The following is an 18,100-nucleotide window of genomic DNA, read 5'->3' on the forward strand; positions in this document are numbered from 1 at the left end:
GCGAAGACAGTGCATGCTTCAGACCGCTCGGCTACCGTGACCGGCGAATACATTGTTTAATATCATAAAATTCGGTATAAACGACATGGTAAATGCTTTTCAATGCGTTTATTCTTTTAAATAGCCCACATATCTTTAGAAATCTGCTAAAGCAAGGAAACGCAAGGCGGTGTTAAATTCTGTTGGCTGTGGAGGCTCCGTGACCCGCTGGATTCACGCCGGTCTCTTGTTTGGAAATCGTAAGGACGCCCCTGAGGAACGCTGCCGACTTTCCTGCAGAGTCAGAATTCTGGGAAGATCGAGGAACATTGTCAGCAGCATCTCCTTCCAACTACTGCACGGTTGCCGAGGGAACTTAACACACGTCCACTGTTTAGTGAGACGAAACCCTAACCAAACTGACTTCGTATGAAAGATGTGTACTCCGCTATGGAATACAAATAATTTGAACTGCCTTCTTCGCGATTTTGCATCAGACGTGATGACGTGCAGTGACGTTCGTTTAACTTAGATACGAATCTATTTTAGATTAATTAAAATAGATATAAATGACCACATTATTGAACAGGCCTCGACTTATCAAAGATAGAAGTAAAGTTGTTCCTATGATTAATTTAGAAGCACACCACGAAGATGTATAGAGGGGGTGGAGAGATAGCTCCATGTATACTTAACATCAGCACTACGAGGTGGAGGTGAGTGGTCAGCTTCATGCATCACCGGCTTTACGCGTATTGGAAATTGTCTAATTACCAAATTGTAGAGGTAAGTAATTAATCCCATGGAACAGATTCTTTTTTGATAAACTAGCAGTCGCTTAGTTACTACTGAGCCCCCTTTTAAGTCTTCTCCCCCAAAATAGGCTTATGCGATATCCATCTTGTCTGTGTGTCTGTGTATCCCCCTATTAACTTTTGAACGCCTGAACCAATCTTTATGAAACTTGGTAAATATATCATGGAAATTGAGCTGATCTCAGTTACGTACTTCATAAATCCCTCCTATCAGTCTTTGTGACTGTATGTGTATGCCTCCTATCGTTGCATAGCAACGGCTCCGCTAAACGTATCCATCCTTTCGGTGCTAGGAAACGGTTCGGTAAACACGTTCCCGCGGTAACGATTATAAGCAAAAACATGAGAACTGCTGAACGCGTAATTATATGTGCTGTCCGTTTCTTATCAGAGGAGAGTCTGGGGGTCTGTGTACCCCCAATCGTTGCTAGGTGACGGATCGGTAGATACGTTCCAGTGCCAACGGAGAATTGTTGGAAGCATCGTTTAATATGCGGTCAGTGCGTATGATTGGGAAGTAAGCGATTAATTCTTCCAAGAACTTCTTGTTATTTAACTCATATCAACGTGGCATTACAAACTTTCTCCGAAACCTTTTGTATTTTACGTTCTTTCAGGCGTCTTCTCGCTATTTTAAGGAAAATCGGCAGAGATATTAGTGATATTCATCATATTACAATATTATTTTGCTAAGCACAATGAGAAATGTTTCAAATGAAATCTAAAAGTTTGAATCACCCAACTGGCATAGCGAATCGCTTGATTTCTTACAGTAAATATACCTACATAAAATTAATTGTGAGTGAGTGAGTATGTGTGTTTAGAGGGTTCGATTACAGATCAGGCGACAGGCGCGTAAGGCTGACCTCACCGCCATCTTTGAGCCGGAGAGAATGTAGGTGCCTCGACGTCTCACAACCCTATGGACCTCCACGGTCTGTTACAGGGACAGCTTTACATTTACCTTTTATTTACTTCCTTACGCTGAGCTGTTGCTGAGAAATTTTTGTGAAGTTCTATTTGGATTGTGCCATATAAAAATTGGGGTATATGGGGCTACTGAACCGACGGTGGCGGTGTTCGATGTTATCTTTGGTGGTGACTGTGGTGTTGCTGTTGGGGACGTGGTAATTATTGGAATGGTATTTGCGACGATTATATTGGGAGTTAATGAGTAACTCGAGACATGCAGTTATCTGTTACAAAATAATGTCCCTTAATTGAATACTTGAATGCTTCATTAGGTTCATTACACTTTATATTTTTGGGCCCCGGAATTTGACTCACTGGTCCTACGTTTCGGTAACCCACTTGAATTATTATCCCGACAGTATACAGCTCATATATTATACATACGTGAACGTTTTAGTTGTACCTACATATCGTATTGCTGTCTCTGCTAATTGCTGCTACTCTAATTTGTTTCTTCTTTTCTGTCGTTCTTTCTTAGCATCCCCTCCCACTCGCTTTATGTTTAATCATGTACGTTATATTATAGTTTTCTGCCATTGCTTTTTATTCTTGCACCGTCATGTACGTGCCTTTAATCCCCTTTGCTGCATGTTAGGCATATCCCCCGTTCATAGTCCATCCTAACTCCCTTTAGTCTCCAGACTCCTGTTTCCACTATATTTCTCCCGTATAATTATGTATATACACACTTCTACTCGTTGCTGCTTAAAATGTTATATAATTTTAGTAAGCTTCTATTTCTCATCATATTTTCCATATTTTGCCTTTCTACATCTTTGAACTTGGGGGTACGCGGTAGTGTAGTTGGTTGAGGCACTTTGCTAGAAGCCGGAAGGTCGCGGGTTCAAATCCCGATGAGGTCATTGGATTTTCTTTCAATTGACCTAATCCTTCGGGCCGCACTATGGCCGTGGGTTCGACTCGGCCTCTAACAGAAATGAGTACCAGGAATTAATTAAATAATTTTCCTGGGGAGTAAAGCGCGGCCGGCGCGTAAGGCTGACAACCTTACCGCCATCTTTGAGCCGATTGTCTAGATGATGTGGGACCCTCAACGTCTCACAACCCTATGGGCCTTCACGGCCTGGTACAGGGATAACTTTACTTTAGTTTTTACTTTTACATCTTTGAACTTATTCTTAACCAAGTCCCTGATTTGTACGAAAAGATTGTAAAGGCCCTTGTGCAATTTTATATCAGAAGGTGGAGTATTAAAGTTAGGATCGTAGGTTTTGATTTCACGGTGGAGGATTGGCTATTTATAGAGCAGTTATAACTAAATTAACCACCTGCATCCACGTTAAAAATCTCTACGGTTACCCAGAGAATATATTCAGTACCTGTGAGTTTCGTAAGATTTCCAGAAAAAAAACTGATTATTTCCCTAACACCATTCGGTAGTTTATATTTGTAATGGATAATAAATTTGTTTTATGAGAGGTAGGAACTGGATTTTAAGTGCTATTTACATTACATTCTTGCTTCAGTGATTTAAACGTATTTATAGGCCGCGCCATAGCTCAAGCGGTTAGTCGCTGGCCTCCCACCGGGGCGGCCCGGGTTCGATCCCGGGTCTGGTCAAGTGGGATTTGTGGTGGACAAAGTGGCGCTGGGGTGGGTTTTCTCCGAGTACTTCGGTTTCCCCTTCCAATCTTCATTCCACCAAATTCTCCATCATCATAATCACCCGAGGCAGGCTACAATAGGCCAATCAGTGGCCGCTGTGCCGAGTGGACCCAGTTTGACTCCACCCCACACTAAACGAATTAAAATAAAATATTCTTACATTAATAATTTATTTTTGTTAGAGCTTCGCTATCAGTGTTACTATATCCCTTAGTCACACGATTTTTATGTTACGATGGAATTTCGTAAGAAAGAAAAACTTCACTTTGTCGTAAATATTTTGGGTGTTGGGGAGGATGTTTGAACATGCAGCTTCCCTTTGAATATTTCCGCGAGAATAATATGTGTCTAAAAGAATGTATGATAGGAAAGAATTATGAGAAAATGTAAATCCCATAAAGGGCAACTTCCTTTCCGACTGAGAGGTCGCCAGTTTATCAAGGAGAGGTCTGTTCCATAGATTTAATTATTTATTTGAATAATTCGATAATTAGACAGTTTCTTCAGGGAGTTAAGCTGCCGGGGCCGTGAAGCTCGGCACTCACCTTCACCTAGTGCCCAAGTTAAGTATGTAAAGTGTCCACTTCCCCATACCCCTTCATGGAATGATGCTTAATTGAACATAAGAACACATTTATTTTTATCGTTAGATAATTCGAGACATGAGTACAACCTTCTGGAATATGAGGCTCTATAGTTTGTTACAATTTTACCGACCTTTCCGAAGAACGAACTGACTCCATCTTCAGAGTCGAAGGGCAGCTAAGCAAGCAGATTGTGCAGACTCTGCCTCTTGCTTTTTTACCCTTTGAATGTGAAGATGGACGCTTTATGTTGCTCCGAAACGTCGGAAAGCTTTTACCAACTACGCGGTTTAACATCCCAGAAGACAGTAATCCTGATAGTTACCGCTGTGAGAACCTGTGGTCTCGTACAGTTCGAACCCTGTCTCAATTTTATCATTTATGTGTCTTGTAATTCCTTTCTTATGAATTACGGTAAAGACAAACTACGTTTCGTATTAAAATTTAATATTCTGTTACCCTTAATTATAAAAATAGGGTTCTACTACTAGGAATCTTATGTTATTTGAGATAAGTACGAATTGTTGAGCACGATTAAGTTGACTCTTGCTTTCAGATCCGTTTATTGTATCATATTGCTGTGTCCTGCATCCACCTTCTTCCGAGTGTAGCTTCATTAACATGCCAGCGCTCCTTCGGTTGCGCGTGTGATTATCCGAACTACTGCTCGTTATAGTCAGCAACACTCGTGTTTTTCGGGGAAAAGATTACCCGCCATGCAACTTGGCCTTGAAGAAGCTTGGCCGCGGGTGAACACCCTCAGTGAGAGAAAGAATTATAATAGAAGAAAGAGTGTTTTTTAATGCATTGATTAGTATTGCTAGTCCTTTATGATGCAGTCACTTTGGTTTAAATGTGTGTGGAGTCGAGCTCTCTTGTATTTGAATTTCCATTACATATGACAACTAGCATCCTGTTGCTTGTACACTTGATTCTGTTATGGTAACATCCGGTTCTCTTGAATCACCCGATCGAAGATGCTGACAGATGGATGACTGGTTTTTAGGCAGTTTAATGACAAAGTATCAACCATCGAGTTATTTAATTTTGAAGGAGGAAGAAATATGGGCGAATGATGGGTAAGCGACGATGGGATGCTTCGAGTTGAGGGCTACAGTCCACAGTCCTCACACAAGTTTATGAAAATTTGATCAAATTTAATGACACGGATAAAAGATCCGTACTGATCCATACTAATTGTAAGTTATACATTCCACAAATACAAATTGATGGACAAAGAAATTAATTTATTTACGAGCGTCAGAGGGATAGCGTAGTCGGTATAGCGACTGGATACGGGCAGGACGACCGAGGGTCCGGGGCTCGAGTCCTGGTAGGGTCAAGAATTTTCTCTTCTCCACGTCGAGACTGGCTCTGTGGTCAACCCAACTCCTATCCAATGGTTTTTTTTTTCCTGTGGCGCTATAGCCCCAATTTAGGCCTAGGCCTACCTCCATGAAACTCTCCGTTTCACTTCGGTTTACTAGATTTTAAACATTCGGTAGGACTCCTTGGGCTGGTGATCAGCTCGTCGCAAGGCCTCTACCTGTACACAAACACAGAAAAACGCACATACACAAACACTAAACATCCATGCCCTGAGTAGGATTCGAACCCACGATCTCGGCTTCCGAGCGAGCGAAGACAGTGCATGCCTTAGACTGCTCGGCTACCGTGACCGGCCCTATCCAGTGGTTACCGTGGTGCTTTTTCCTCGGGTGTAAAGCGGCTGGGGAGTGAAGCTGATCACCTCCGGCCAGTGCCGAGGTCAAGAAAATGTGGATCTATACAACCACTCCCCCATACGCCTTCATGGCGTAGTGCTTAATTGGTTAAGCACAGGCAACTTTACCTTGTTCTTCTTACCCTTGGCATATCTGTATGTGTCGTGACATACTTACGTAGGCCGATAATGGTGTGCGCTTGGGAATTAAACATCATATTGCCAACATTATAATCAGTACTGCATCCCATTACGTGCAGCCTGAAATTAAATATTCCCAGAAAATATGTTAGAACCCGTAATTGTCCCGAACCTGAACGCAACTAGCGGCTGACCACCGGAATGCGGTGACAGCGAGAGCTTCCGGCATGCACCGGAAGTGGCCAGTTCCGAGAATCGGTTTCTGTATGCGTGCTGCTTGACCATGTCACATATTATCAGATGGTAATATATAAAGATTAAAACATATACAAACATAATTTTACCTGCTTATTTTGTGTGGACGCATACCTCCTTCTCTCACTCTGAAGGAAGGGCCTGATTTAAGGGTGTTTGAGAACGGCCTGCTTAGAGGAAGTTTGAACCCAAGGGACAGCAACAGGGAGAAAATTGCTTAATGAAGATTCGTAATTTGTACTCTTCGTCAGACATTACTGGAGTGGTATAATCAAGGAGGACTAGATTGGTGGGACATGTAGCACGAATGGTGTTGTGAGAAATGCATAATAATTTTGGAGATAAATTCTATATGGAGCAGATTATGTAGAAGACTCTGTATAGAGGGGAGGACAGTATTTAAAATGGATATTACAGAAATCGAGGGCATAGTCTAGGCTCATTTGACCCAGGATGTAAACCAGTTTCGGGATCTTGAGACCAAGAAAGTGAACTTTCGGATTCGATAAAGGGATGAGTATACAGTATGTTCGGCTATCAGATTCTCAGGGACCCTGTTTCAGGAACTTAGTTCATTCGTAATGGATGGCTTGAGGTCGAACGGCCCTAGATATGGCGTTCTTATTATTCATACAAATTTATATGAATGCTTCCATTTGGAATGATTAGCCTGGCAGTGAATGTAACATGCACGAGAAAACAATGCATATAACATTTTGGTCGAGAAAGAGCACGGCAAAACATCGCAAGATGTTGTCGTTGGTGGGATATTAATATCATAAACATTATCATCGTCATTATCTACAATGATTGGGCCTTTTGTCCTGTCCCGATCTCAGGGTTAGTCAAACTGGTTCATCCACCCTTCAAAGTTCGCTCTCTTTCCCGTCTTCGTCCTGTGCCATAAGCAAGCATCTTCCGAGCAGTTCGGTAAGTTGGCATTGCTAAAACCTGTTTATAATAGTTTCTTTGTTATTAATTCATCTTTTCCATAAATTAATATAAAATTATATATTTGAGAAGTTTGTAAACACCTGAACTTGAATAAACTGGCTCAGGATAGGTTCCGTTATCCGGCATTTTTGGTGTCAGTTATGAATCTCCGGAGCCGGGATAGCTCAGTCGCTTTAGGGGATGGCTACGGGATGGACGACCGAGGGGTCGGAGTTCGAGTCCCGGTAGGGTCAAGAATTTTCTCTTCTCCACGTCGTCCACACTGGCTCTGGGCCAACCCAGCCTTCTATCAAATGTGTAACGGGGGTTCTTTCCTCGGGGTAAAGCGACCGGGTAGTGAAACTGACCACTCACCTCCAGATAGAGCCAAGGTCAAGAAAATGTGGATCAATACGTACACTTCCACATACGCCTTCATGGCGTAGTGCTTAATTAGTTAAGCACAGGGACAATTTTACTCCATAACAACAGGGAATTATTCAGTTCAGTTGATAACTGTGTCTTCATGAAGGAGCACCTTATTACCGTACTGTGTTTACACTCTACTTGCTTCGTTTATTGGAGAAGGGGATCTGCTTTACATTGGCTGTTTCACTCCATAGAAATCAACAAAACTGTCTTTCAATTCCTATAGACTTTTGCAGATTTAAGGTCCTCACGGCGATTTCTATGGGATGTGACGCCTTATTGTCTTGTTGGTGTTTACTCTCTTGTTCTTATATCCTGAAGCTGGAAGTAGCAGTTAGTTGAGAACCGTCAGTCAACATTTACCAGACTACACGCCATCACATCGCGGAAGACAGAAATCTTCACAGAGACCGAGTTAATTCTTCCTTAAATCGCCATGATAACCTGCAAGAACTACGCATGTAGATTGTTATATATATATAGTTATAGTTATCAAACTATGTTCGTGTTCAAAATATATAGTGCTTGAGAACAAAATATTATTTGACCAGATTTATAGTTCGCTATGAATTTATTTTCATCACAGTAGTTCTGAAGCTATACGACTGTTTGTTTTTTCAAGGCAGCGTATGTATAGAAACACGCTCGACGTTTAAATGATAAGTGAAGTGTGGTTGAAAATTCAGAACAAGTCATATATTACGAGTATATAAAATGCAGACATATAATTTCTACGCTTAGAAAGCTAAATTACGGCCTTGTTCTTCTAAAATATCGGATGTATAACATAGAATCATACCTCGTGCCGTAGCTCAGGTGGTTAGTCACTGGCTTCCCACTGTGGAGGCCGGGGTTCGAGCCCGGGTCTGGTCATGTGGGATTTGTGGTGGACAGAGTGGCGCTGGGGCAGGTTTTCTCCGAGTACTTCGGTTCCCCCTGCCAATCTTCATTCCACCGACTGCTCCACAACCACCAACATCTATCATCTGGGGCTGGTACAATAGACTAGTAGTGCCCGCAGTACAAAGTGGACACAGTCCCATAATAATAATAATAATAATAATAATAATAATAATAATAATAATAATAATAATAATAATAATAATAATAATAAATACCTCNATATTACACGAAATGCAGAAATGGAGATAAAATTTCTGCATTTATGAAGTTAAATGGTCACCTAGTTCTTTCAAGATAGCAGATGTATTACATGGAAATACGGTATATGTGGTTTCTAAATTATATAGAAATTATAGTTAAAATTACAGGCGTGTCTCAGATTACAGAAGCAAGGGAATTACTTTAAAATTTAAGAAACTGGATGAGCGCATAGTTATTTCAGGTTAGTGTGTGTATAGAATAGTATTTAATGTGTAAGTGATATAGAAACTCTGAATAAAGCTGTAGAACATGCCACAAATTATAAGAACAGCAACAGAGAAACAGCTTCTACAAGACTTCATTCAGTATCGAGAAACACGAACACTGTTCACACTGTGTTAACGGTTCCATATGTAATTCTGAGAACCTCAGCTGTCTTCAAGGTACCGTTAATAGCATAGAACAACAAAGATCACCAGTGGCATGTCTGGTAATTGCCGAGGTCGAGTGTGCCTTTGTGTGTGTATATATATATATATATATATATATANTATATATTTCCAACTTGCTGTGTTTTATGTATAATATGTGTTGGTAAATACTTCTAGAGTTCAAAACTTTTTTTATAAAAGTACATTGCCAGCGCTATACCAGCACTGCTTACCGAACTTACCAGAGAGTGAAGCCCATCGAACACCTTAGCTCTTGTCGAGTACAAGAATGGGTGGAGCTTTTCCTCCGCTCTCCTTATACGATTTTCATAGCGTGATGCTCTGGAATGTAGGTAACTTTACAGTGCTGAAATCCCTATACGTGAAAATTTTAAAATTGTTATCGTAGGACGGAAAACGTTCTCTCACATTGGCTGATTGACGAACAATATAAGATAATAAAATGCACGAAGTTCTGCATACTCTGTTCTTTTGCGCGTGAGGAAGAAATGTCATTTAGCTGAGGTAAACAGGGTCTCATGTAAAATTAAACAGATGAGGCATACGTAAGAGGGCATAGAAACCATACACTCAAACACCTGCGTTGGATTTGACGACGGTAATTTTGAAGAGTGTCTTATGGGATGTGAGCACTATGGTAGAAATTTACTGACGTTTTAGAGAAATATGCTATCTACATCTTCAGGGTAAAAGTAGGGAGAAAGTCAGCAAGCAATCAGCAAACGGTGTTTATTACTGATTGCTTTATTTGATTATTCTTCGACCCAGAATATGAAGGCTGTATCTTCCTCCGAAACGTCGGTAAACTTCTGCATCCCAGAAGACAGTAATCTTTAAAATGAAGAAAGCAGTCTTCTGGGATTTGGCACCGTGTATATGTGGTGTTAACCGACGTTTCGGAGGAACGTATCGCCTCCATCTTCAGGGTAGAAGAAAAAATAAGAAATCTGCAAGCGAAGAGACCGTGAGAACCGGTGAAAGCAGACTGTGAATTAGGTTCGAAAAATATCATAGAAGGTATATGGGAAATATCTCTATTCCAAACTATAGTTATCGTACGATCTTGGTTACAGAAATTGCTGAGTCTTTGGGACAGAGGTTCTTGACCGCACTGGTCCGTTTTGGATTTGAAGTTCACACAGAATATCTCTCGGAAATAGTCATTTGAAAAGTTAGTTGTCTCTCAGCTAGTCAAGAAAGTTCCCATCCTTTATGATATTTTAAATGTCATTACTGTGTTTACAAGAGCCCGTCACCGGTCCCTACCATGAGCCAGATGAAACTAATCCACAAGCTCACTTCATATTCGTCTAAAATCACTGTATACTTAAATAATACTCTCGTAAACAGGTAGTCTTAACCATAATTCAATGATGAGATATTGTACGAGAGGGAACATACCAAGGTCTTCACACCAGAAGGGTAAACAAAGGCTTACGATGAGGTAGAATCCTATTTATTATTTCAGAAGTATTTTTCTTCATCTCATTCTTCTGAGCATTTTTTCACAGAAGATTATCCCCTGCCATTGAGTTGGGATCAACATGACCACCAACGGGAATTTTACCATTCAACCCATTACAAATTCCTCTACTAAAAAGCAATTCTCCTTGCATCAGGAGTAACAGTTACATGAGCTCACCATGGACTCCTAGAAAATAATTATACCCAAGGTATACAAAGGCTATTTTTTACAGTAATTCTAGGGGTTTATTTCACAATTCTACAAGCATAAGAATATGTCAAATGGTCTCTTTCCTTCAAATCTTCAGACAAAAATTTGTAATATTTCCTCGTGTACCCTTGCGTACTACATAATCCGCCAACCTTAGCCACTTGATTTTGTCGTCCTAATAACGTTTAATGAAGAGTGAAAAGAATGAAGATTTAGTAACAAATAAATTCTAAATTCTCCGCCGCAAGACTTTCAGCAAGAATAAAACTTGAGACAAAGTGATTAATGAATGTAAAGTAACAGAAAAGGCCTTTGTGGAATATGTGTACGCCATACTGGAGTGGACCCCGTAACATTTTTACTCTTGTTTTGAGAAGGTAGAGACAGTGTGTCAGCTATTTGGCTGTAAAGCATTGACCCCTTGGCACAAGGATCCCAGGTTACTGACCGCCTGGAATCGCTTGAGATTTTCCCTTCGTCCTTAGCGTAGATCAGGTTAGAACTTCGTGAATATGTGGAGTTTCGACGCTTACTCTCAGTTTATCTAATGAACAGAGACTGGCTCATACACCTCGTTCAGCCTCACTTTCGCTTTCGCTTTCACTTTCACTTTCACTTCTCAAGGCTGCTCAAAAGGAAAACGACAGTCTTCAAAATAAAACTGTCTCAGGAATACCCGACCTCTGTGAGTCAGTATTTGAACCATTTCCGTGTTGAGAATTTTATTTAAACTATTTCGTAATTTTAATATTTTCAAGAAGTTTCACTTAATATTTTAAAAAGCTCAAGTATTAACAGCTTGATGTGTCAATAGGTGGAAACAAATATATATAGTGACGTTCAGACCGATTGCTAGGCAACGACTTGGTAAACATATTCCCGCGGGAGGCAACGCGCAAATAGGACGTCTGTTGCTAGGCAACGAATCAGAAAACACACTTAAAATAATACGGAACAATAGAAGACGGTGTTTTCCGTGGGATCCGCTCCGAGAGTATATAACGGAAGTTCAGTTGAAGAAAATCAGCATAGAGTAGCTGTTGTCAAGAATTGGGTCCAGTTCTGGAGATGGCAGTCTAAGGTGTCTGAGAAGAAATGACAAGAAAGAAATAAGGTTGTGATAAGAGGACTTCATGTGTGATTTGAAGTTTCAGTGAGGCTACGATAAATCCGTTGCCAGGATATGACTAATGAAGACTAAGAATCTTAGTGCTTGTGTAACGGTGAAGTGTAAAGTGTGGAAATCAGCGATAGCGTTGTATTACTTGTAGTACAAAGTTGAATGAATGAGGTGTCAATAAATCCAGTGATCCAATCCAAATCTCGTCTATGGTCACTAAACCACGCGACAATATTTGCGCCGATTACGTAACGATATTCAGAATAAAAAGACAGATTTCAATATAATGTGTCTCAGGAGACATTACAATTTTTGTGGTTTATTCTACTTCGCTTTCAGTATCTAAACTGCGTAGCATCAGACGGCAGAAAGATTGGTACATCATCATCATCATCATCATCATCATCATCATCATCATCATCATCATCATCAGTAATCTGACAGACGACAGGTCCACAGTCTCTTCCAAAACAATTCCTCCACTTAATGCGATCTAGAGCTTTCTCCTTCAAATGACAGTATCCTCTTCTGTTCCCAAGGTCATCCAGCATCTTCTTACGTCTTCTTCCTCGTCTTCTTGTCCCTTCTATCCGCCCCTCTGTCGTTCCTTCACTAACTTCTTTTAGAAGGCAGTTTCTGCGTAAAACATGACCAATCCAGTTAGCTTTCCGTTTTCTTATTTCGTGTAGGATATTCCTCTGCTCACTGACTCTAATTAACACTTCTTCATCTCACATAATCGGTACAACTGATCTTCTCCATCCTTCTCCAACACCACATTTCAAAACTTTCCAGATTTTTCTGATCTACTGCCCTAAGTGTCCACGTTTCAGCCTCATACAGAGCTATGCTCCAAATGTAGCATTTCACTAGTTTCTTCCTGAAATTTACCTCCAAGTTGCTGGTAAAGAGATTCTTCTTCTTGCTAAATGCAGCTTTTGCCATGGCAATCCTGAATTTAATTTCACTAGTACACCTTCCATCATCTGTTAACAAGTTACCCAAATATTTAAAACATTGGTACATTGGAAAGTATTTGGAAAGAAGCCGTTCTGGCCTAATGAAGCAGCTATCCGGGATTTGCCTGGAAGGACTGAGTAAAACAACCAAAGACCTTAGTCAGGATAGCCGATGTCGTGGCCCAGGTTCGAACTCACTAGCCTCTGAAAGTCGAGCTTTACCGGTAGACCAATCTGCTCGGTGACAAGGTTGCATTTGAGGAGCAGTGTCGATTAATGATGTGTTGTATAAGGAACTACCTGTATGCTTGATTTGTACTGGCGCTGGAAATGAACACGTGATGGGGACGTCATATTAATTCGTTGTCATATTTCATGTATCAAACGACAATGGATTTCGAAGAAAATTGGTTGTTACAGGTCAGTACGAAAATTTGTTGAAGAAATTAAATTTCTGGCATAAAAGTTAATTGTTTTCAGTATATATACGTACACACACATAGGCTGTACACTTTCTGACTGACAATGTGTATGGATCACTGGTAGTGGTTATGAACAGGACCATAATGTGACAGCAGTAAATGACAGTGAGAGGTACCTGTGCTTCAGTCGGTATTGTAGTCTCGACCTTTGCCAAAAGCATGTTAATATCTTGCATATTCAGTGAACTCGTGATTTCACAGTCGACTTCATATTGTTCTTCAAGGACCAAAATTCATAAGAGGGGATAAATTGGAGGGAGATCTGCGACAACATTAACTGGATATGTGAGAATTTTCAAAATTTCCTCTTGAAATTTTAATGGATAGTTCACAAGTGTCTTAAAAAAAAAAGAAGTAAGGAGGAAAGAAAGAAATAAATTAGGTCCTGTCAATAATAATTTATGATTTTGTGCACGCGACATCTGTTTTATGACAAGCGTTTTGTGTCTGTAACAAATTCGTATCAAGTAACTAATACAAAATAACAAAGGATATATTTCGATTGTATCTGTGTCTGAAATCTGAGCTTCTTACTGTGGTGACTATGACCATCCTCTGGGATGTGTCGCAGTGTAGTATTGTAGAACTTTACCAACGTTTCGGAGGAATATACTGTCTCCGTTTTCAAGGTTGAAACGTAAATCAAGCAAGCAAGCAAGCATTAAAGCAATCATGTCTGTTTGCTTTTCGGGCTGAAAATTGTTATCCCGTAATGCCCAAGATCGAAGAACCGTTTACCCTTGAGTCTCAACAGCAACAAAACAAGTTGTTTTTTTTTTGGATAATCTCCCATATCCCGGTCGGAATTGGAATCCGTGGTTACAGTGTCCGCTCGGTGAAGGACCGTCCTCGCCGAGGACTGCTCCGCTACCGGGACTTGTAGCTGACTTTTTAAAGTTTTAAATTAAAACCTAATAGCAGCGCTGTAACAGACATGTTTGATAGTATTCAACCTGGCGTGACTCTTGATACTTATTGCCTTATTTGTGATAAGAATCACATGCTTCAGTACTGTTTAATGTAAGACCTACTTTTTTTTCTCTCCCCACTCCCCTATGAAAATTGAATGCTTCAAAGTATGCGGCTACATCCGATAGTGGATATTTCCAGGAATCGAACTCTCGTTAGCTCACCCTCGCCTTAGCACCCCTACTAGCTAATGGCAGAGTCACGCCAGTGGAACACTCTGGTACGTTAAGTTCATGGCTGAAACTCTGTTCGTATGCAACATAATATCCATCACTGTTATCACTTAATCTCGACATCGGCCCTAGACCTGTGCAATTCCGGGAGCCAGGTCGCCACAACTACCAATATTTTCATGATGGCTTTTAGATTTCTTCAATTAGGCACATAGTCCTACTGTCACTTCTTTCTTTATTCCTTTTTCCTCTGTTACTTTTGTATCTTTATCTCCTTCTCTTCTTTCTACCTTATTAGGCCGTACCCTTTATTGTTAGGGTATAGTTCTTTAGGGATTTTTTATTGTGGGTGGACAGAATATTTCAGAGGTCAGGAATTGCAAATCCAAATATAAAAAAAGTTAACAATTTCCAGCAGAAAGGAAAACCAAAGGAAAAATAAATGCAATTAAAACAATAAAGAATAAATTAACCATCACGCTCCCATTCCTGTTATGTTTGCGTCCAATCATCATCTAGTCCTTCCGTCCTCCTTTTCCTTGAGTTAAAACACTTCCCTCACATCAGTTCTTCCATTCCTATATTTCTTTTGTACCTTTATCTCCTCTCCGTCTTATTATCGTTTTATTCATGTCCTAACAACATCATAAAATAGTTTGAGGTTAGTCCGATATCCTAGCCACAACAGAAGATATATTCCGCTTTTCAGGTGCCTAGCAACGGCGCATTGGTTTTTCCACGAGTGTGAGATGAACTGAATATTATTAGTATGCAGATATTTCAGTAGTTCCTTTGTTAATAAGAAAAAGAAAATATCTTCCTATGAATTTTGTTTTGTATTCTGTGTCCAGTTTTTGGAGATGACTATAAGATTTATATTAAATTCGTGTAGGTCCTGATTTGAAACCACTTCTGAGCCATTTTAATCCAGTTCACATTCACAAAATTTACTGAGGAATATGGCTCAAGCGATAAAAATTAAGACTAGTGTTCTGGAAGTAGCGGGTTCGAATTTCGACTAGGACATCACGTATCTTAACTGATATTTCTCATGGTCTTTCTCAGGCCTTACATTCAAATTTAGGTATAGTGACTCATACTAAATCAAAACCGTTTCTTTCCACATTCTTTAAATTCATTATTCACTATTATACTATCATTCTGCGCTATTTCGCGTTACTGACAGCATCGTTATGTAAACTAGAAATAAATAAGGCTACATTTAATATTAGTATATTCCCACTTACATCAAACGGTATCTGATCATGTTGTTTCCCAAATAAGGCTATATTTCTGCATGAATTTTGTGTGTTACTGTCTTATCTGTTTCACCCTAATTACACATTTATCTAACATATACTCGTACTTTAATATTATTCTCCCATGTATGCCTAAGCCTCCCAAGTGTCAAGTCAGAATTTAAATCTTAGATTTTATTGTGTATAGTTTTACCAAATATTATCGTTATTAATTTTATATTTCTGTCTTTATAAAGAAAAACGGACGCTATCTATGCACATATTCAAGATTAAGATAATATTTCGAATCTGTTAAGTTGTAGCAACGTGAATGGGTACAGAAAGGATTGCCGCTAGGGCTCTGCTGAGCTGAGCTTCTTAACTATATGAGGAATGTGTTGTTAATATCAGGGATTTCCATTTCGTTTCTGACGACGAACTTAACGCCGCTTTGTTCCTACATTTCACACCGAGATATGAGGCATGTATTGACTTCAAGAAATCATACAGTCGGTATGAATACTTATACATAAAGTACAGCGGTGGTCCGGAAAGATGCCACTCAAAAAAAAAAAACTTGCGCTTACAGTTCACTAACTAATTAACTAAGTATCTGATTACTTAGCCAACTCGCCGGCTAAGTAATTAATTAACTAACTTACTGACAATGGAATGCTTAACGAGCTACCTAATTCACCAATAAACTAACTGAAAAACTCTCTGCCTAACTTATTCACTGACTGACCAAACGATTAAATTGATTACCGTACTTACTGAATGACTAACATAACAATTTACTAACTAGACACATAAGGCAAAAGGTAAAGTTGTCCCTATGCTCATTTAATTTAAACACTATGCCACGAAGACATAAGGGGGAGTGGAGGTGTAGCTCCATCAATCTTGACCTCGACACTAGATGGAGGTGAGAAGTCAGTTTCACGCTCCTGCCCCTTAACCCCCTGGGGAAGAATCACTAAATGGGAGGCTGGGAATGACCACAAAGCCGGTGTGGACGCTGTGGAGTAGAGAGTTGCTATGCCGACTGAGCTTTGACCACGCTAACCACATGTTAGTGGTTACTGAACGGACTGAGAAGCTCCTTGTTCCTGTGGGATTGAGAGAATCACGGAATCTTTCCATTGGACTCAGTCATAAGCCGTGTAAGTCTATTTCACATTTTAAATTCCATTGAATATTTTCTTTTCATTTATATTTCCCATAATATTTTCCAACTAAAATTTCCTAAGCCTTTTGAATTTTTGTTTATTGCGTGCATGCTAAATGTCATGTCCACTTCACCCTCCTTACCACCTGTTTATCTACGATCCGTTTCAATGTTCTCCGAATTATGACGAGGTCTCTGAAATATATAGCCGAAAATTGGTATCCAAATCTTGCTCCATCGGTGCGTGTCTTGCTTCTTGTCAATCTTCCTTGCTCGATTAATCATTCTTTAAAGGCAGAAGAGGAGTCCATGTTATGAAGTCCTTCGTTGTATAACTTTTTCATTCCCTTGTTTAGTTATTTTGGTGGGGGGGGAGCAGATATTTTTTGAAGAGTTCAGAATAAGTAGCTTTTATCGCCAGATTGAAAGTCAAGAGTTCTAGAACCATATCGTGACAGTTGTTTGTGAGTAAAGTAAAGGTAAGGTAAAGCTTGTCGATCACAGTGGCCGCGCGGTCTAAAGCATGGACCGTCTTCGCTTCCTCGAACACTGGGATCATGGGTTCGAATCCCACTCGAGGTATGGATGTTTGTGTGCGTTTATTCTGTGTTTGTGCTGTCATGTGTAAGTATCGGCCTTGCATCGGGTTGATCCCCCGCCCAAGGAGTCCTACCGATTGTGTATAGGATTAAGAAACTGAAAAACCTGCCAAGGTCCAACAGGCTGGATAGACACAGAGAAAGAAAAAAGGTAAAATTGTCCCTGTGCTTATCTAATTAAACACTATGCCATGAAGACCTATTTCGGAATGGATGTATAGATCCATGTGTTCTTGACCTCGACACTAGTTGGAGGTGAGGTTTCAGCTTCATGCCCCGTCCGCTTTACTCCCGGGAAAGGAGTCCGTGTTTCCCCTCGGATAGGAGGCTAGATGGGCTTCAGAACATGTCAGGACGACATGGCTAGGAGAAAAATCTTGCCTCTACCGGGACTCGAACTCCACGCGGTCGCAATACCAACTGTGCTAGCTTGTGAATACTCATATTTATTCAAAATATTCGCAATACTCTATCAATTTCTATATTCATATTCTTTCAAAATGTAGGCTTCGTAGAATATTAAAAACACTGGAAGCAAATTATGCCCATTGTTTAAACCTCTCCTGCGCTGGAAGGCAAAACCAGCCGTAAGTTTTCTCACTACTACGCCGTGAAAAATTCGGTGATTTCAGTAATAATCCCGTGCTCAATGCGATGCAACCTTTCAGTTAGTTATGATAGGATTCCTGTATGATTGAATTGCA

The sequence above is a fragment of the Cryptotermes secundus genome, unplaced genomic scaffold (assembly GCF_002891405.2).
Source record: "Cryptotermes secundus unplaced genomic scaffold, Csec_1.0 scaffold795, whole genome shotgun sequence".
Classification (NCBI taxonomy): Eukaryota; Metazoa; Arthropoda; class Insecta; order Blattodea; family Kalotermitidae; genus Cryptotermes; species Cryptotermes secundus.